The 22,844-nt window shown below is 39.2% G+C and overlaps 1 protein-coding gene across 1 annotated transcript in view; it reads right to left on the bottom strand.

The window, feature by feature from the left end:
* dyrk1b (dual-specificity tyrosine-(Y)-phosphorylation regulated kinase 1B) overlaps positions 1–19,596 on the bottom strand; it is a 105,276-nt gene extending 85,680 nt beyond the window's left edge. Inside the window, exon 1 of the mRNA XM_028822874.2 lies at positions 19,139–19,596. The gene's annotated coding sequence lies outside the window, so the exon portion shown is untranslated. The remainder of the gene's footprint in view (positions 1–19,138) is intronic.
* Between the last annotated feature and the right edge of the window lie 3,248 nt (positions 19,597–22,844).

Genomic DNA, 22,844 nt, shown 5'->3' with positions numbered 1-22,844 from the left:
CTTTAACTATTCTTTGGTGTGCTTAGGGTCATTGTGTGCTTAACTTGTGTGCCTAGGGTCGTTGTCTTGCTGCATGACCCACCTTCTCCTGAGATTCAGTTCATGGACAGATGTTCTGACATTTTCCTTTAGAATTCTCTGATATAATTCAGAATTCATTGTTCCATCAATGAAGGCAAGCCGTCCTCGCCCAGATGCAGCAAAACATGCCTAAACCATGATACTACCGCCACCATGTTTCACAGATGGGATAAGGTTCTTATGCTGGAAAGCAGTGTTTTCCTTTCTCCAAACATAACACTTTTCATTTAAACCAAAAAGTTCTATTTTGGTCTCATCCGTCCACAAAACATTCTTCCAATAGCCTTCTGGTTTGTCCACGTGATCTTTAGCAAACTGCAGACGAGCACCAATGTTTTTTTTGGAGAGCAGTGGCTTTCTCCTTGCAACCCTGCCATGCATACCATTGTTGTTCAGTGTTCTCCCGATGGTGGACTTATGAACATTAACACATGAACATGTGAATTTCCCCTTGGGATTAATAAAGTATCTATCTATCTATTAACCAATGTGTGAGAGAGGCCTTCAGTTCCTTAGAAGTTACCCTAGGGTCCTATGTGACCTCGCCGACTATTACACGCCTTGCTCTTGGAGTGATCTTTGTTGGTCGACCACTCCTGGAGAGGGTAACAATGGTCTTGAATTTCCTCCATTTGTACACAATCTGTCTGACTGGATTGGTGGAGTCCAAACTCTTTAGATATTATTTTGTAACCTTTTCCAGCCTGATGAGCATCAGCAACTCTTTTTCGGAGGTCCTCAAAAATCTCCTTTGTTTGTGCCATGATACACTTCCACAAACATGTGTTGTGAAGAGCAGACTTTGATAGATCCCTGTTCTTCAAATAACACAGGGTGCCCACTCACACCTGATTGTCATCCCACTGATTGAAAACACCGGACTCGAATTTCACCTTCAAACTAACTGCTAATCCTAGAGGTTCACATACTTTTGCCACTCACAAGTATGTAATATTCAATCACTTTCCTCAATAAATAAATGACCAAGTATAATATTTTTGTCTCATTTGTTTAACTGGGTTCTCTTTATCTACTTTTAGGACTTGAGTGAAAATCTGATAATGTTTTAGGTCATATTTATGCAGAAATATAGAAACTTCTAAAGGGTTCACAAACTTTCAAGCACAACTGTCTATCATACATACATACATACATACATACATACATAACATTCCCATTTAGAGTCCAATGGATGCAGCAGCAGCAGCATACAGAAAATTAATTTTAAGAAAGGCAAACAGGGAAGAGCTTAGCCATCCTGCATAGCCGCTTTTCTCACACCTTCCTTATGGGCCACTGGGACTCATGGCAGATTCATGGCAGTTTCTACCCACAGCACACAAGGTTACTGAATGGCAAATCATATGTGCAGATATATATTGCATAAAATATCGCAACTTAAATATTATGCGTGTATGTACATATACACATACACACTTCCAACACATAATGAATACAGTGTATATAACAATCTCTCAACAAATCTCTTGCCGTTTACACTTTTAGTATTTATCATCAGCCATTTGCTTTATACTAGGTAGACGTGACAATACATTTGAACATCTCCTCTACTTTTCCTGATGAGGACTCCAATTGTAACATGCTGAACTGAGCATGCCACCCTGTCCTCAGCAACTTCAGTGTCTACTGAGAATTCTCAAAGACAGAATCCCTCCATCAGCTCATGACTGTGCCCCTGGATCATCTGCCAGGAGTCAACAGGCTCTGAACAGACAACCTAACTACATGCCCAGATGTCCAAGCAAATAAAAAAAAAAGACTCCTCTACCCAGAGAGGAACCTGATCTTCTGCAGGATCCGCCTGTATCTCCAAGCTCCATACCAAACCCAGGAAGTGATCCCAGCAACCCTGCACATAAACCTCATTTTGGCTGTTCGCAGTTCCAATTCAATTCTTCCATTCATAGTTGATGATGAAGATGTAGACTGACTGGTAAACTAAAGGTCTGTCCAAGGACTGGGATCCTGATTCATCACCAGAGACCACCTATAAAACTACTCCCACTACACGGATTTGTCATTTAATGTCAAGATCTACTCTATGCTTACTTTTTAGCAGGACACCAAGGTGTGTGATCTTCTCCACTTGGTCCCCACCTAAATGGCAGGACCACAACCTTAGATTCACACACGGCTGTGAATCAGAGATCACTGTCTGAGGAGTGCAAAGATACATTCACCAGGTTGTTAAAATGGATAACCTACACACCTTTGCTAGATCTTGACATTCTGTCTATGAAAACCATGATCAGGAGAAGAGGTGAGCCTTGGTGGACTCTAATGTCCACAACAAATGGTGTCAACATAAAACCATGTATGTAAACAACTATTTGCTACACAAATGTGGTGACCATCGTAGTCTTCTCCACCAAATACTAAAGGAGGGCATATCAACTGGACGGAAGGTTTCTTCAAAGTGCTCCTCCCACTTTTTGACAATATTTTCAGTTAAGGCCAACAAAGGACCTGCTAAGGCATGGAATGCTGCCAAAGAAGATACAAAAGGTAAAGGAGGCTATTCTTAACTGGCCATTGTCATATTATGGGACATATGGTACCAAACAGGCAGCATGAGGCTTTGACACTTTTGGATGGCAGTCATAGGAAGGAGTTTCAGCCTTGTGCCCCAAGAACAAATGCAGAATTGACTGTGGGACTCAGCTGGAAGGCTGCTTCATGTTAATAGGATCATTGTTAAGAACCACCATGGTGTATGCTGGTATATGATGCTGTGTACACACTAAACACACATTTACAAAGACTATAAGCAATCAGTCAATTTCAGAATAGAACTAGATGCAACATATGGTAATGTACCCCATAACAAGCCTATTTCAAACACAGGAATGGTTAGGATGAGGTTTTTTTCTTTTACTTTTCACTGAATTAAATCCAGCAGTTCACCCGATAGATTTTTCCACTGTAACTGAACATCAGGTAACTTGATTTGCACTGTCAATATCATAAAATGAAGATGATCATGGTAATGGAGAGTGACAACATGTTGCATGTTGGTTGAACATGCAAGTAAGAATTTCACGGTACTCTGAATATGTCTTGACTGCTGCTGCTGCTACTACTACTACTATCTCCTCAACTTTGTGAATGACAGCATGAGCGACATGCCAATTATTCCAACAATCCCCAGTCAATCTTCACAGCAACCTCTTCAAGCCATGTGAATACCCACTTGACTCATCAAATGCCCCCCACATGGGTATTCACTTTAACCACTGCTATAGCTGCTACCGACACCTCTGTGTTATCTGGAGATCCTCTTGCCAACATTACATAGAAGGCCTTCCATCACTGTCAGTATCCACTAGTGAGTCCACATTTCCTCACAGGCTTAATGTCCCCGTCTTCTTCCATGATGCAATACAAAATGTCCACAGGTGACCGATGTACTCATCCCAAACAAAGGTGTCCGGGAGTCTTTACCAGAAAACTCCCCACCTCTGTCTGTCTTGAGAGGTTTAGCTCAAAGCAACTTTGAGTTTAAGACAGTAAAACTTCAACTGTTATTTGCTTGTAAACACCAGGCAATTTATCTGTGCACCCATCCTCCATACTTGCAATGGATTCACTGCTCGAAATGGCACCATGTACAGAGTATAAAGTCCTACTGGAAGACTTCAGCGCTCAAGTGGAAATGACCGAGATATGTGCATGGTCAGACTGAATTGGTTTGCATAATCTGAACTTGAGTAGTGAAATGGTATTGAATTTCATCACTGGCCATGGACTGTCCAAAATGAACACCATGTTTAAACACAAGGAAACTAATAAATTATCCTAACCTCATACAATACCTGAAACCCTGCATTCCTACTTGTCAGAAGCTTTTAATTTTGAAATCTGCCAGTAAATGAATGCCTGTACTGATGGTCATCCATCCATTTTGGATCAAAGAAGGCAACCCTTGCTATAAAAAACACAAGCAGAGATGAAGCAGTAAAAGAGCTACAAGTCAGTCATTTGCACTGATGAAGCACCTTCTGATGTTTGGAGGATAGACAGAAAGCAAACTAGCAGAATAAACTTCATTCAGCACTAACTACAGAATTGAAAATTTAGGAGCCCCCCTCATTTTCTGTGCTAGTAATGTTTCTGGTAACACAGAAGAGATGTGCCAGTTTCAGAGCACATAAAGTCATAGCTTAGACTTGTGTAACTGCCTCTACAGTGTGTCCTCGCTCCTTTAGAATGACAAAACTCATGACAATATGGAAGAAAGGTGGCTCCAGACTCAGTGGGCAGCACCAATGTGAATATGAGGTCCTACATAGTGGACAGCCTTAGCCAAGGCAAATTCTCAGTTGAAATCCATTCACATAATTGGTACAGGGCTAATACAGCAATTATATGCCCCCAAAGAAAGTAATATTCACTTGCTATTATTTCCGCCATTAAACAACAACATTTATTTATATAGCACATCTTCATACAAATAATGTAGCTCAAAGTGCTTTACATGATGAAAAAGAGAAAAAAAAGACAAAGAAAGAATTAAAATACGGTAAGACAACACTAATTAACACAGAATAAGAGTAAGGTCCGATGGCCAGGGAGGACAGAAAAAACAAAACAAAAAAAAAAAAAAACACACCAGATGGCTGGAGAAAATAAAAATAAAAATGAAATCCTTTTATTTGAAATGGGTGGAACACTGAAATTGTTGCAGTTCCCTCTCTAACAGTGTATATCTTCGAAAATGTCTCAAAGGTAACACTCAGTACTTTCATATCAAGTTCATCTCTTCCTCTATAAGACAGTCTGCTTCTCTAAATGGCCAAAATAGCCATTTAAATTCACCGACCAGAAACTCTGAGCAGCCACTGTATCCAATTTCAATACATAAATCCAACCAAAAATGGACATCTCCACCATAAGCCTAAGGGATCCAGTTTTCAGACTCAGGCGACTGTTTCCTTGGCATCACAGTCTTGCACAAATGTACTCTATTTCTTTGATTAAAACATATTGTCAGATATCTCATTATAAACAAAAAAAAACAAAAAAAAAAAAACACAGTGACACTAGTAAGCCATAAACATTTCTCACACCAAAAAACATGACTTCAAGTAAAACACCATGCATGAGCATTCAACACCGTGACTGGGGTCCAACTGGAAAGACATCAGGACAGTATCAAGAAATGGAAAGTGATTCAAGGAATTTGTGGATCACCAACCAAGTGAAAAGACATTAAACAAATCTGGACAATGGAGCAAGAGGATTCTGCTTCAACCCATCAGATTCCACACTGAAAGTTGGTACTTTGTTGGAAATAAGAATAAGTAAAACTGGCAACAAAATGGAACTTGTAAACTCTGCAAAGAGAAAGCAGATAAAAGGGACAGAAATATGACACTCATAACATCATCCTTCATGTTAAAGTCAGCAATGCCATCTTTAATTAGCATTTCTGCCTTGCCTCTCCTTAATCTGTTCCTGATGTTGGGCTTCCCTTATGATGGCGTGGAGGTAGAGCATCCTTTTGAAATATTACACAGTCTGACATTTTTGGTAATAATTAAGAATTTTATCTGTCTTTTTTTCTCAAATTTTTACAACATACGTGACTAATTAAATGTTAACATTAACACAGTGAAAGAAGAGTATGTGGCAGTCTGATATCTATGAGCACAACTTAAACTACGCTGCATAAAACAAAGTACCCTGGGAAAACAAGTACCAGGTCAATAATGCCAGTAGATGGTGATCCAGCTCACCCCGGTGACAAGTTCCTTATTTGTGCAGAAATGCACTTACCAGCAATTTTATGTGGGGACAGCACAATTTGGACAATGAATCAGAGCACCCTCCTTTGGTCATATGTAGTAACTGAAATACTGATTCCAAAAATGAGCAGGAATAGAAGGACTATCCATGGCACAAACAATGCAATATCTCCAAAACTACTTGGAGGGACCAGCAAAGGCTTCCAAAAACTCCACAAACTTTCCACAGCTCTGAAAGATCAATTTATCCGGATAACATCCTTCCAAACAATTTTTGGGCAATGTCTTCCCGAAGTTAGTGTTTTTGACTCAAAATATTTGAAAAAACAGAAAAACTATTAGTGACTTCAGGCAAGAACAACAGAAAGGAGTGACACCCAAGGTGGAAATTATTTTCAAACCAAATTCATCTTCTGCAAATTCAGCTCATTTAAATTTCAGAAAACTTAAGAGGTTGTTTGCCAGCATTGTATCAAAAAGGCAGTTGTTAAATTCGCAAATACACTTACAGGATACAGTTGGTGGTGAAGCGATTTGCAATATTTAAACAAAAATGCATATTGTTCACTTTAAATTAAAATGTAAATTTAAGGGAAATAAATCAACCACAGTACATGAAATCAAAATGAACATAACCAGCTGCTGTTTTTTCTTTTATTGGTGTGTTAAAGGATACCAGTACACCCCTAGTCCAGTTATGATGCTTTTTTATCATGTATCACTGCTAGAAGAGGGAGCTGCCAGTCCCCCATGATGTAATGAAATCCACATCACACAAAACAAGAAAAACCCAATTTAACTCGTCCTCCTTAAAACTGAACTGTGGAGATTCAATTTGAGTATCTCAAGTAAGAATGAGGAATGCTCAGTCATGGCACAAAATCCAGTCTTTTTAAAGATGATGCCTTATGCTTGCAGCATGGCTATCATCTGAACCAATAACTTGGTTAGACTGCAATCTTTGTGTTTTTCTATACATATTCAAATGTGAGTTTAAATCTGTGGAACTATGAGCAGACTCATTCCCTTCTGAGGTACATGACACAAGAAAACAATTAAAATGACATTTCCACAATCAGTTATTTATTGAATGCATACACATTTACCAAGTCACTGTACTAATGTTAAATAAGCCATGTAGTGCAAGTTCAACACTAGTCAGTAGTTCTCATATACCAGTAACTATTCCACGTTATGCCTGGTCTTCTATTTTACTGAACACCATGTTCTCATACCATATAGAATTTTCCTTAATTGTAATATTAGAAAGACTCAAGAGTGTCATTTTTGGGACAATTTCTAGTATAAAAACATACTAGTATAATGGAAATCTAATTATGTTAAGAAAAATTCCTCATTTAAAAACCAATTAACGGAATGTACATTATTTCCACTAAAACAACATACTGTACTTTACATGGTTCACAGTGAAGCTGTATGCACACCAATCTAACTCTGAGCAGCCAGTCAGTAAAGCAGTCTGTCTTTGGATGGTGAAATACAACCAAAGAAGCAACTATCACAAAGACTGGGAGAACAAGTTGACAGTATGTGGATAGCAGGACTTTAGGGACTTTCAAAACTCAATGTTATTTTCGAAAAATTAAGATGACAGGAAAAGCAAGCTTTCTTGGGCTGAATGGCCTGTTCTCGTCTAGATTGTTCTAATGTTCAAAATGTTTTAACAAGCAAGACTCCACACTGATAGAACACTACTTGGATATTCACCAAGAGTTAAAATGCTGTAATGTACCATTTAACACAAAACATTATTATACAGGAGTGAGTATGGGTAACTGAAGAGTCAAAAGTCCATTAGCAAAAAAATGAGTGAGCCTCTGAAAAGTTCTGCATAAAATAATCTGAACAAAGGAATAGATTCAATGTGTGTGTGTGTATCAGAAAACTGAGCACACATAGTACTTTGGCCATTATACCAGCTGTGGCCTCAGCCATGGCTCTGCAGCAATTCCTTCTGTTTTGTAACTTCTGTGCAGATCTAGAAGATTAACTTGGCTGTTAAAACAAAATGCTTACCTTAAAAAATGCTTGAATATACTAAGACTCAGTGGGTAAAACTGCATTGAAAGAAGGGTACCACATTCTTGAATGAACTAAAGAAAAAAAAAAAATCAAAAAAAAAAAAAAAAAATCAGTAAGATGCAGTGAATGCACTTCTTAGACCGTATCTGATAAGCTTGTATCTGTGCAGTACAGTACTGTATATGTCGCTATGCTTGGCTGGCTGTTACACAAATCTACATGCCCCCATGTGGTTCTCTTCCAGGTGAGGATGGCAAGCTGACCTGCTAACAACCAATCCGTTCCAAGATCACCTGGACTGCAAGCTGCAGGTCATATTGTGTGGACTGTGTCTACTAGGCAATAAAGAGATGCACTGCACCCAACATGCTACAGTGAGCGAAAAAATCATTCAACAAGTTAAAACACAAAAGTAGCAGTAGGCTGAACACAGCAAACAGTCATTGCTTACACCATAGTGCTTTTACACCAAAAACAAGCTCCTCAGACAATACTTGGGCTTATTTCTAACCAATGTGACTTGTTTAAGCATTCTAACCACACTTACTATAGAAGCACATTCTTCACTTCTGCGTAGGGTGAACAAGGTAGGAAACAAAACCCAATTAGAGAAGTGAGCTTCTGCATGCAAGAACGTCCCACACGCTGGAGGATAAAAACCTTTCATGTAGTAATATGTTCACAGCTACAGGACACCACAGACCCAAATCCTGTTTGCAGATCTAAGGCCATCCAAGACCACGGAGGAGTTTAATATTGCCTTTACACAATTCAAAATCTCAAGTATCTAAATCTAGCCTTCTTCTGACTCGTGCTGGTCACATACATTATGCCTGTATATGTCTTATTTTATTGTTACTCACTCCGACTTTGTCCACCCCTATTTTAATGCATCTGTCAATGTGCTTTGATCTTATGTGTCAAATGTTTTATATATTCAGCCTCTACAGCACCTTTAATATGTTCATTTTCATACACATTATTGTACAATTCAGTTTAATTTTTTTTTTTTTTTTTAATTTTGGTTAACCTTCCTATGTCACAAAAGGATACTGCATATAAATAAATATATAAAATATGGTAAAAAGGTACACATAGTATAATTAAATTAAAAAGGGCCCCAATTACTCTATCTTTTTTGAAGTAAATTTTGCCAGTGTGGACATATGGTGGTCACCTGCATGTAATCTGCACAAAAATTTACATTTAAAATGAGAAATTTAACATGTGATTCTTGGGATGGCAGAAGCACATTACTAATATCTACTTCCTACAGAAAATGTTACCTTGCAACTGGCACTATAAGAGCATCTGAAAAATGAAGAAAGAAATTCCATTTACCCAGCTTCTTATTCTCACACTACGCAGAACCAACCCTTACATCAAAATGATTATTTCTGCCCAGTGCCATTAAGACAGCTTCTTCCAAAGTTTCTGTGCCTGCTTCCTCAAAGAATTTTTTTACCTCTATGAACCTGACATATCTAAGTGTCTTCATCACTAACATGGCAAAACAATTTTACTTTAGCTGTAAAAGTAACCTAATCATGATACAAGACTCCTGATCAGCATCCTTTTAACCTTTAGAGCATAACTACATCTGATGTTACATATAATAGAAACAAATATTTCAAATAATACAGTGTTAATCAAATCATTGGCACTACTCATAGCCTTGCTCCCCCTCTTCGTATTTTATGAATGCTGCTGCTATTCATCTTTCAATGTGACCCACTATGAGCTCTTGTCAACTACCAAGGACCCATCCATATCAGATGTTCTGGATAAGCATATCATTTCTTTTCTCAAATCCTGGTGACAAAGCTCATTTTACCTGGACTCATTTAGTAATATATGCTAACTATTAAGGTACTGTTATTTGGCAACTCATAACTTCTAGCAAAATAAGCTTGCGATTACAAAATAATCAAAACCAGGTAAACCTAAACCCAACATCCCCACATCAACAACAAAAAGCATACAAACATTTGCTGGTTTTCCCCACATGTGAAGGTTCTTTGACAGGCCAGTATGCAAGAGAGTAAGAATGAGCTTTGGGGTAAGGAACACTTTATATATTGATTTCACAGAAGGTCACAAAAACAATACAAATTCTCTTGGCTGGTCAAAATTAGCCTTCCCTGTGATAAAGGCCTTGATGAACTGAACGGTTTCCTCTCATTTCTATCAAACTGTTTATCTTCTTATAATGCCAATGCCATTCACTGGAGTCCTACAATACATTCTACTAATTCCTAACCACTGAACATTTACACAGTGTTCTGCTTTCCTTCAAAAAACTCTGCATCCTCAATCTGAACTCTGATTTGAGGGTCATCTTCTATTTTTTAATTAGTTCTTTGTCTACTTACTACGTAAACTGGGAAACATTCATGCATGAAATGTTTGATGTATGGAAAAATCTCAGTTCCACCTTCAAGATTTCTAAACAAATATCACAGAAACCATTACATTTACTAATAAAGCAAGAAAAAAAAAAAAAAAAAGGCCCAGACGATTAGAAGGAAAAAAACACAAATCTGGTTAATTGATGTTGTCTCAAAGGAAACTACACTACTTGTATTACAGTAATCACTCCTCCATTGCGGGGGTTGCGTTCCAGAACCCCCCACGAAAGGTGAAAATCCACGAAGTAGAAACCATATGTTCATATGGTTCTTTTTATATATTTTAAGACCTTATAAACTCTCCCATACTATTATAAACATTTCCCGCACAATTATACAGCATAAACCCTTTGTATTCTCTTAGATATTAGGTAAGATTCGTTGAAATTATGTATGTAAACACAGTTTATATACAGTAAAACCTAAATATTACTTTAAAGATAGAGTGTCTCTGATATCACATCTGTTACAGCCATTACGACAGACAGGCCACCAGCAATAAATACATACAATGCAAGAAAAATTGTTTACAGTAAAATGTGTGTACAGTGACACTAAACTATGTACATGTAATAAGTACTGTACGTAGATAATTAATTATGGTTACTCACCAACAATGACACGACGACTTGTCCGATAACGAGGAGTTTAATTTTACTGCACAACAAAGGAGAGCGTTACAGCTCTTCTAAAGGAGCCTCTTCAGGCAATTGTGTAGCATCGCCGCCGTTCTTCTTCCAGCACTCTTCAATCCAAATCCCTAAAGCAGATTCCATCCAGACTACTGCCTTATCACGTCCACTTCCAACTCGTTTTGCGCCCTGGTTAAAGTACACTGCGGGTGTAGATCTTATATGCTTTTCCTCCTTTTTAAATAAAAAGAATCGTGGACTCATGCCGTAATGGTGTCCTGCAGCGGTGTAGCAGTTCCCTTCCTTCAACATATCCAAAACTTTTACCTTTTCTGAAATCATTTGCATCTTCTGTTGGCGCTTGGACACGGCCCCTGAAGCAGTAGCAGGAGCACGTTAATGCTGAATGAGTGAGATGAGACTTCCTGGTTAATGCAGCACTCTGTCGCTGAGCCAATCAGCACACAGGAACTTTAACTGTGTGCTCTGATTAGGTAGCTTCTCAGTCATCCGCCAATAGCGTCCCTTGTATGAAATCAACTGAGCAGACCAACTGAGGAAGCATGTACCAGAAGTAAAAAGACCCATTGTCCGCAGAAACCCGCAAAGCAGCGAAAAATCCACTTATATATTTAGATATGCTTACATATAAAATCCGTGATAGAGTGAAGCCGCAAAAGTCGAAGCGCGATGTAGCGAGGGATTACTGTATTCAGATTCATTACAGACCTGCAAGATGCTTAACTAAATTCTGCTTTTATATGAGAAGTTTTAGCACTTAAAAGACAAAAAGTTACATATTTAAATTTGGCCCAAGCATAAACTTAAAACTAAACAAACAGTTACTCACAAAATGTTTTAAGAGAAAACTGCCTCACGTGTAACAACATATTAGCACAAGCAAAGTATATGAATATCTAGTATAAAAATATGCAAAAGAACCCCCTCACACCTCCAATAAAAGGCCAGTAGAAGGAACCAGAACTACAGCCTGCCACCCAAGAACAATGCACCGTTTTTCCGGCAATTAATGCGCAAGGTGTTCTGCTGGGACTATTTATTAAAAAAAATATTCCACAACTTTTTTTAAAACAGGTTATTTACCCCATGTAGTTTGTAGTAATGGCCAAGAAAAGTTTTGTGAAGCACAGACAAAGTTTCTGATAGAACAGGACCCAATGGTGACCAAGACCAACACTGCACAACAGCAAGTAGTATCAAATAGGTCCGTGAAGAAATGTTACCCCATTTATTTTGCATAATCCACATGTCTACAAGTTGCTTAAACATTGCTAAATAAGTAACTCTGGAAAATGAAAGTAGTCTGCAAGCAGGATGCCCTTTCATACAGGACTGCATTTTGCCCAGTGTAGGTTATTATTGGTTCCCTTTCTATTAGAAACTTTATGTCCTTCTATCATGAAGAGTGTAATTTTTTTCGTGACCATCACCACATGTTACATGGAGTAAAAACATTTTAAAAATATATTTGGATGGATTATTTTAAATAAGAAAGGATCAAACATGAAATGCCTTATGAAACACAGCACCTGTGATTAGTGTACAAACATCTGTAAATCTTGAACAAACTCCTTTTGCCAGTGTAGGACAGACTGGTAGTTTACTTTTTATCAAAGGAGAAAACCCTGACAATATGAAATGCTAGTCTGGGTGAGGCTATGAAACGTTAACAATGGTAACATTAACATCCCAGGAAAATGTCTAAATGTAAATATGTGCTTTATTGGTTTATAATAAAGAATAATCTATCCACCCATTCACCTCCTAATAATCTTGACCCAATAAGTAGTCTCAGGAAGCATGGGGGGGGTTAATACATATGTATATATACACATACTGTGTGTGTCACAACAGAATCAGAAGTTTCTGAGAGTCACCAACTTGCGTTATGGGCGCCTCACAGGACAACGGGCTGAAGCACAGCTTAACAGGGGTCCAAGTAAGCAAGTATCACTTTCAACTGTAAAGGGAGACCGTGAGCTGCAGGCTTCACAAGTTGAATGGCAGTAAGAGAATCATTACTAAAACTGCAAAATATGAAAGTAAGGCTGGTCTGCAAAAGGTGTTTTACTTTGAAGAGTCAAATATTTAGATAAAATTTTGTTAAACCAAACAATTTTATGATTCCTTTTTACCTACTTTGTTTTAGTTCGATCCCTTAGTTTCAGAATACACTGAAAGATTATACTGTGTAAATTCCATCAAAACAAAATTTTAAAGTTTTGACCGATAATATCTTCAATGTAAGTAGTGACATCCTTTACATATTCGACAACTCTGTGATGGCCAGTATGGTAACACGACTTCAAAAAGAGGCAAGCTGATTAAAAAGGGAGGCTCAGTTATGGGGCACACTGTGGACCCCTGGAGAATGTAACAAGGGAGGCAATTCAAACAAAACTGAGTGCTCTTATAAACAATGCTGCACATCTCCCCTATGACACACTTAACACCAAGGACTTTCCTAGCATGTTTTTCTAAATGTTTAATTGGATGAAACATGTTGGAAGCTCCCTTATACCCACAGCAGTATGTCTGTACAGTTCCTCACTGGGACTGGGACTGGCACTGCCAATGCTTTGGTTTTTCTTTATTTTTACTCATTCTGGTGTGTGTTCAGACCTGTGTGAGTGTGTGCATATATTTATTTAATGAGCTTCTGTAAAATGGCAATCCACCCAAAGAGAACAAATAAAGCTGTGTCTTATCTACCTATATATTACACATACATTTTATGATATTTATCTACCTCAGAACATATTTACATATATTTATTTTTACACAATGAGGCCAGATAATTTTTCTCACTAACCATGGCACCAGAGAGTGGGGACATGCTGCATTGTTGCATATGCAAATAAGAATTTCACTCAACTCTGTCTTCTGACAATGACAACCTTAAAAATCTACATATTTATTTATTAGGCACACATATACATGCATACACACACAACACAAAAAAAGAATTGTTTTTAAATGCAAGTACAACAACTTAAATTATCAAGTTAACAAAACAAAAAAAAAACAAGAACCATAAATACTGCACATAAAAGAGTGACAATGTTGATTAAATATATTTGTCTGGACATAAACATGAGGATACCAAACTCAGTATAAGGGCAAATAGATAATGATGAATCAGCCGAATCACTACAGAAGTACTAGAATACAGGCTTGTGGATGATAGAATTTAATGTAAATAACAAATAAAAAAAAGACATGTAGAGCATAGAAATATTAGATTTGAATGCACAATGGAAGAAGGTCTTATGAGAACTACTTGGACTTGTCATGTACTCATCACGATCTACATTAAAACAGTGGACCGGAGCAATCAAAGCTAACAGGATGTCAGGCAGGTCAAGTGAGGTAATGCTTCAAGTTATTTAATGCGCTAGTGAAGCCTCAATCTGGACAACTGGGTACAGTTATGGCCCCCATGTTACCAAAAAAAAAAAAAAAGATAGAGCAGCAGTAGACTAAGTCCAGAGATGAGCAACTTGGCCGATTTGGGACTGAGAGGTCTAGCTATTTAGAGAGACTGAAGGAGTTGAACGTTTTCATTTTAAACAAAAAGACCAACTATGAGGGGACATGAAGTGTTCAAAATTATGAAAGGAATTGACACAGTGGATCACAGTTGTTACATAAAAATAAATTCTGACATGGGGACATATTTGGAAACTTAAGAGCAAATTCCACACAAATGTTAGAAAGTTTTTCTTCACACAAAGCACCAGACATATGGAGTAAGTAACCAAGTAGTGTGGTGGAGTAAATAAATACGTGCAAAACGGACATCTAACACATAGATCTCAATGAAACCAATCATACACCTTAACTGCTAATGAAGGCATTTAACCAGGATGGCAAATTTGTACCATGTAAAAGCAATGAGATCTTGAATTACTGTGGTGGCTCAGGAAAGTGTGTCACTCCACGCTCTCAAGAGACCTGTACACAGTGATTGACAGACTACTGCACACGTAGTATCTTGCCAGATACACAGCTAGAAACAAGCAAGATCTCCTACAATGCCATACAGCAGCTTTCTTCATAAAGGTCAAAATTACAAAATGGAATGCAGCAGAAAAGCAAACCTTGTGCACAAACCTAACTGACATTGTTGCGTCATGCTGAGATACAGAAACATTTAACAAAAAACGTGGAAAACATGACAAGAGAACATTAGACTATAACATACTTAATGAGAAAAAGATGATGTAATAAGAATTTCTGCTGACTGTGACGTCACAGATGGCAGTGTGTAGGAAAGCCGCCAGCATTTAAAGACAAATTCAAAGGACCACTTTACTTAAAAAATACTTCTGATGGGCATTTGACCCCAAGTTCAACTATGAAAGAGGTGAGACAAAATTAAAAAGAAGTACAAACTGAGCACAAATTGCATAGCACATTCCATTGAACACACAACTCAATGTGCTAGTCACTAAACGCTGGGGCAGTGGACTTCATGACAACTGTAACAGGCTAAATATTATACTAAATTATAATAACTGGAATCACAAATTGGCCACTGAGGTTAACAGAAAGGAATGAGAAGCAAGTGGATATCTTATTAGACGATTCACTAAGTCTTTTAAATTTCAAGTCACCATATTACACAAATACTCTCAGGAGAAGTTGGGTAAAATAATAGAAATGACATTGCCAAGGAAAACTGTGATTTTGAGCAAATGACAAGTTAATGCAACTACCCTACTGTTAAAAAACGGAATGCAAGACCAAGGTGCACTAAAGTGGACCATGTTGTAACACCCTAACTTGAAGTCTATGTCTTCTGTCAAGCACTTGAGTAAAAGTAAGAGATGTACAATTATACGTTTGTGGGTTGAATAAAAAACAAATTCTTTAAAAAGAATAATCGACTCTTTTGTGGTTTATTTAACACATGCCTCTTTTTATTATGACAGTCTATTCTAAAAAGCAAGTATTGAACAAAAAAAGAAAAAAAAAAGTCCCTAAAATGAGCATTCTGCTTAATACTACTAACATAATCAAGTCTCAGACTGATGTTAAGATAAGAGCTTGATGTGGATAGAAAAGGTTTTTGGCTACACCCATAGTTACACATAAAAACAGCACCAAGGATAGCTGCCTCAGGCATCAAGGCCTGAAGTCAAAATTGTAAGTACCTAAACACAGTTAAAAACAAAAAAAAACAACAAGCTATTTGCATGTTCTTTTTAATCCAATACCAATTTTAAGTTTTTGTAAAGGAGCTTTCACAAACTAAAGTAAAAATTGAAGGTAATAACTGACAAATACAATGCAAGTACAGAAAGGCATCCTGAATCAAATATGTCCAATTAGACAATTTGCTTTATTCCCTTAAAGCTGGTCTTTGGGCAGCTGTGCTACTAGTTTTAGAGATTAATTTTACCTATATAAGGCTGGTCATGACAGCACACCATCAACAGGACAAACAAGTAACAAAGACCAATACACCCTGAAGTGATAAATATACCACGAGAAAGGGGTGAAAGGTCCATTAAACATTTCAGTGATAGTGCATTTCAGGTATATAGTCATCACTCCCAATACCATAAGCAGCAATGCAGACGTGTTTAAGAAAAGCCTGCTTTTAAATTCTGAAGGCGTCATACATTCTCAGCCACAAGGCACCTACCAAAAAATGTTCTCATTCTCAATAATACTTGGCCACAAGAATACAAAGATACAAAGTTTTTTTCTCTCTCCCTCTCTCTTTCTTTAAGACACACTTTTGTAACTGCAGTAAGAACATCCCGGAATATTAAGTTCAAACACTGCAGTAAGACACTGAATTAAATCTGACAAAGGCAGTATTGGTAGAGTATCAGATGCACTTAGATATTAGAAGTAGTGGGGTGGGGGGACTAAATTAATTTTTCATTAAAAAGAAATTTGCTTTGCCACACATAAACCTGTTAAGATATAAAATGTTAGAATTGTATGGCCTTTACCCACAATAGCCAGCATTCATTTGCGACAGTGTGCCTGAAACTCACCAATATCCCAAAATCATCAATTCACTACAGGGTTGACTGTCAGCATTTATGACAGAGTCGTAAAAGCCAATAAGTCACAAATTTACTGTTACAGCACAAACTAAAAGGAAAACCTAAAAATGCTATTTAAATGTCACATATTCCATACCAATTATTAAATAAGAAAATAAATAAATCATTGCCTTAACTGTATCAAATCTCATCCAACGTGTCAATGCAAGTTCTTTGGCATCTAAATTAAGCAAGTCTTACTCTTGACTACTTGGAATTCCCCATTTTAATACAATAAGAAGTCAAGCAAAATGTAACTTTTTAGTCAGCCAATAAAAGGTGTCAATATGCCAGCTTTCCAGGCAGCTGATGCCCCTTCTTCAGGCAAGACTGCATATTGTAATCATTTTAGTTAGCCAATAAAAGGCGACATTTTGCTTGACTTCTCACTGCATAATGGCCAACACGGTATAACACCCTAGCACCATTTTAATACAGGTAGTTCAGCAGGACTGATAAGAAAAATCACTTTGGCTCCAGCGCCAACTTCAAATGACTGAGCTCCCAAATAACAGAGATGCTGGGTCTACCAGCTCCAGCACGGATGTTACACCACAAGGAAAACAATGAACACTCCAAATCATACATATTTCATCTGCCTTCTTCTTGATAAGGCTGAATGGAAACAAAGATGATCAGAAAATGTTTGGCATTGGATGTACAAAAAGACAGGGAATATTCCACAACAAATAAGTGGCTGCAGAACTGTACTTGCAGGAACTTTCAAACTTATGATCCCAAATTCATTTCAAACAGTGACACTCAGTATATTTGAAAATTGCATCTTAGGAAAGAAAGGTTATGCTCTCAAAAACTTTACACATATATTCCAGTCAGACTCAAAATTTTCAAACTAGTCATGGGAACTTTCTTAAAATTGTCCTGTGGCTTGTAAGTGACAAACTCAAAAATATAAACAAACTGATGAAAATTCTACTTTTTCATGACTACATAGACATTAAAGCATCCACACATGAATTATGAGAATGTGATGGCTACTGGTTGGCTACACTCGTGCTTTACTCACTGAAATCACAAACCCACACTCTCACCAGTCACTGAGTGAGATGCTGAAGTCACTACTGGGGTTACTGGAGTCCACAGAGGTTCAATCAATCCACCCAAGGCATTTACTTAATCATCTGCAAAATACAACTGAACTCTAGCAGTGCTTACAGGTGTCCACAGTGACAGCTTGCAACTACTGCAATTCAAAACTAATTCGGTGCCAATAATTCGAGAGGTTTCAAACTATTTCCATTCTTACCAGCAAGACGCCATCCACATTTTAAGTTTCCTAAACCAACAAACTTTTCTTTAGCTGAGAGTACCGTTATTACAGAAGATACCTTTCGAAAGGAAGCAAAGGGGCAATCAAAAGCAACAGACAGGAAACGAGGAGGGACTGTACAAACACCGATACGGCTGGTTCTCACTACACCACCATCAAAAGCTGCACGAGTGAGGACAAACAGCGAAACATCGACAAGCTCACCTGTTGTCGGGCATTCACAAGTACCCTCATCTCATCTCGCAGAAACGAAATAGCTCATTCGTTCTACACTAGGTCAATACAGCAGCTCTGATCAGGATCCAGATATAATGGGATTACTCTACAAAAAAGGGTGGGAGTGAATAACGGGAAGGGGACACAGGTTTTGATCATTAGCCACCGACGCTTGTGTCTCAACCCACTGGACAGTCTCTCTCTTTTGCACCGGAGTCAACCCTGCGTATGCAGCCATACAAACACACAAGCTGTGGACAGCGACCACAAACAAGTTACTCGAATGAAATTGGGCTAAATAGTGCAAGCTGGTAAAATAAATAATATAACAATATTAACAGTAGAGGGCTAAAATACAAAGCCCACTTCACGTCCAATTGTACAGCAGCAGCGTTTCGTATGAATCCACCGGCTTTTTTGGGAGTGACAGCGCCGGGTCTCGCTCCTTCTCTCCCCATAGCGGCCTTCGCACAACCCCACCTCCCGCCCTCCCTAAACCTGAAGCCAGCGGTAAAATGCAACACATTCCAAAAAACGGCAAAGTGGTAGCAACAGTCACACTGGAAAAGGTTGCCGATCGTCAGAAAAGGCGCAATTGCCTGCCGGCTTGTTGGCTTACCTCAGGCGGCGGTTCGGTTCGGCTGCCCCGGCGCGGCCATTTCTCCTCCCTCACCACCGGAACCGGGCAGTTTCGGTTCCCGTTTTTCTGGCCACCCCCTTCTAGTGGGCTTCGGTCCGGCTTCTTTTCCTAAACGTGCCCCCCTCCCCTTAGAAGAGGCAAAAGAAACGGTCCTCCTCCTCCTTCTATTTCTCCAGCGGTTGTCCTGACGCAGCGGCAACACTCAAACAGGGGGTCGGTGTTCAACCGGCGCGGCGCAGGTAGTAGCGGGCGGGCGGATTTGCTTTAAAGGTACAGTAACTGCCCTCGCTTTTCTCAGCGACTCCCTCCTAAGAAATCGCTCACATCCTATCGGGGTATCCGTATCGTCCAAGGAGGGTCTGTCGCGCCGCTATCGCGATATACAACAGCCGAGGATAAGAGTGCGTGCGCGTCGCTGCCCTCCTCCCCTCCTCCCAACTTGCTAATCTCGTTCACAAGACTGGCGGGCTCGAGGCTGCAGTTTCTCTCTCTCCCGCGCCCGCGCGCGCTCCCGCCTTAGCACTAGAGCGTTGCCACACAAAATGGCGTCGGAGAGAAAATTCCTGGTGCGGGCAAAGCGGAAAGTAGCGCTTGCGTATGAAGGTGAGCCTCGTACTACAGCGGAGCTGGGTTCTGAAGCTCGCTGGTTGAATCCCCGCAAGAGTAACATCCGAAACCCCTTCTAGTTGTGGATGTTTCCCACCCTACCCCTTCACACGCTTTGTTCGTTACAAGGGCACCGGTGAGCCCACGATGGGCTTTTAGCTTGGGTTACTGCGACCCCCATTTGTGCGCCGTGTGAACTGGAATTAGTTTTGTTGAGGCCCGGTCCGAGGTGGCGGGCATCATCACGTTTGGTTTTTATCCTCGAGTCGGATGTCTGCCGCCAACGTGTCTCGTGACGTAACAGACGGATGCGCGGCGGCGGCGGCCCCCTTTGCGGTCTTCTCGACCGGCAAGGCCATTTTTAAAATTCGCGCCAGCCGTGCGCGCTGCCACTTCCTGCTCGTTCACCTTCACAAAATGGCGTCGGTCGGAGTTTGGGGTTTGCCGTCTCATTGCTGTTAGCTACTTGGGGGGAGAAGGAGGGCGTCTGGGACGAGAGATCGAGGGACTTGGCGTAAGGCGACCCTGGCGACAAACGCCGCTGAGATCACGAAAGCCGCAGCCTTTAATGTAACCGCTTCCGTGAATCGTGTCTGGCACTCCAGACGTACGTGTTTTGCACGACGGGGCGCGTTCACCTTTTTTAAAATGGCGCAGCACAGTTTGAGACGAGACTTCCCAGGGAGCAGGCGACAGCAGGGCGAATCGAGAGACTACGTGACTCCCGGAGAGCAGGCGTTGACCTCCCCAGAGGTGACTGCAGCATTCAATGGCAGCAAATTCGTCAGTCGCGGGGGTGATTTCTCGGCTTTTTCGCGTTCCTTACACCCCTGAGTTGCCAAGCAGCATGGACACCCGGCTTTGAGACTTGCCTGCTTTCACCGTTATCAACAGAGCGTGGCCCAAAAGTCGATTGTCTCGAGCAAAAAACATTTAGGAAAGCCTCCGAGAATTTTCTGATTTCAGTTTAAACCAGTTGTTAATGAGTCCGTTGAAAGTATGCAGTAAATATTTCAAAGAGATCCTGTCAAAATAATAATGGTTTATTTATATAGTGTCTTTCCCATGGTCAGGATCCCGCACAGTAATTCAAAATGAACATCCGGAAATACATATCATCGGATTTAAAAACACCGCATAAAACCTGAACTACGAGAAATACGCCGGAAACGCAAAGCTTCGAATACGAGACGAACACCTCTGCCCATCTCAATCGTTATTTCTGACCCGCTTCAATTCCATTAGTCAATCCGATTTCATTTGTCACATAAGGTGTACACAGTATAAGATGAAGTGAAGTGAAGCGCACATTTGCTCAACCCCAAGACTGTGCATTAGAAGAAAGAGTCTGAGAAGCAAATGCCCAGCTACATAAATTAATCAATATGTATAATGCAAGTATTAATATAAAAACATGAGAGTTAACAATAGGGCCTAATGTAGCATTAGGCACTGCCCTCATTTAAGATGTGGGTGGACTGCAGGCAGAAGCTCCATCACGGTCTCATTGAACTGGCCATCAGATGGCCGGAGCAGCACCCTGACTGCAGAACAAAGAAAGAGGCCATTATTAGGATGGCCGGTTGCCCTGATAATTTCCTTTGCCCTGGTCTGATGTCACTTGGTGTAAATGGCCTGGAAGGTAGAGGGTAGACACCCAGTGATGCATTGAGCGGGCACACTGCTCTCTGCAGAGCCTTGCTGTCCAGCTGCATGTTGTGCTCAAAGCAGGGCACTCATTATAACCTCACATAAAGACGGACAGTATTTTAATGGTAGGCCATGGCAGCCTGTTTTCAAAGCCTAATCAATTTCAGTTATTTTGGGTATTTTTTTTTTTTTTTTTTTTTTTTTAAGTTTCTTTAAGTTTTCAACAAACATTCTTCACCTATACTTTTATGTTTATACAGCTGCTGATAATATTTTTCTTCTATTCACAAAGTTGAGTTGTCTTTTTTGAAATGGTTTCATTTTTTTTCTTACAATTCCTCTAACGGGTCACACCTTTCTTTAATTCTTTTTAAATCTTTAATAGTCTTCATCTTATTTAATTCTTCCCACCTTGACACTTTCCTCTTCGCTAGTTTAAAAAAAGTGATTTAGTCTCGTCTCCTAATCCATACTGACGCCCATATCTCAGAGTGGGAAAAAGCTTGTCACAGTGCTTTGTACAGTTTTCTTTTTGCTGGTCCTGCCTTCCTTGTTTTCCAAATTTTTAAATGAAAAATCCAGTCTACTTTTAATAATCTCACACCATTGCCTTTTGTCTTTTTAAGTAAGCTATTACCAGTACAAGCTGTCAGAATTTTCTTTCATTTTCTAAGAGTTTTGTATGCACATTCTAGATATTCTTTCTTTTTGTAGACACACAGGTAAGACAGAATGGCTGTAAATGACACGTTTATTTAGCACACACAAGCTTTTACTTCCAAATACAGAATATTGATGCTTTCTTGTTTCTTCACAACTTTATGGAAAACATCTAATATCCTGTATTAAAATCATGTTTATGTCATTTGTTTCTTTTTGAGCCAAATTTTTGATCCCGTTGTTTACCCTTTATCAGTCTATTAAAATGTCATATTAAAGTTAGTTCTTTCTCATTTGCCACTTTTATGTCCACTCGTTACCTCGATACATCTTCACTTCAAATATGAGTTATTTTTTGTTTGAAATCAGTAAATAGAACCAAAATGTAATCTGTTCAGGATAAAACTATGTAAAAAAAAAAAAAAAAGGTAAACATCCCATAATAATACAGATTCAAGAAATGTTGTGCCTTGCTATAATCTCTCAGGTCAGTTATAGTAGTTTGTTTGTTCACCACTCATAAAAACTTCCTGAAAGTCATCTTTTCAGATTTTGATAACATGATCTAAATTTACAAAAAGCAACACATTTTCCAAATGGTACGCCTGCTGCACATTTTGAGTGCTGCCATGTTCTGTGGGTCAGTTTTGACCCACAGTGAACTTCAATGGATTTTCTTCAGGATTTAACAGCCCATAAAACATCCTAAATGACATCTGATCTAAACAGTCACCGCTACAACAGGTATGGGCTGACAAGCCAGATGTCC

The sequence above is a fragment of the Erpetoichthys calabaricus genome, chromosome 17 (genome assembly GCF_900747795.2).
Source record: "Erpetoichthys calabaricus chromosome 17, fErpCal1.3, whole genome shotgun sequence".
NCBI lineage: Eukaryota > Metazoa > Chordata > Cladistia > Polypteriformes > Polypteridae > Erpetoichthys > Erpetoichthys calabaricus.
The sequence above is the reverse complement of the archived record's forward strand: the minus strand, read 5'-3'. Positions and strand labels throughout refer to the sequence as shown.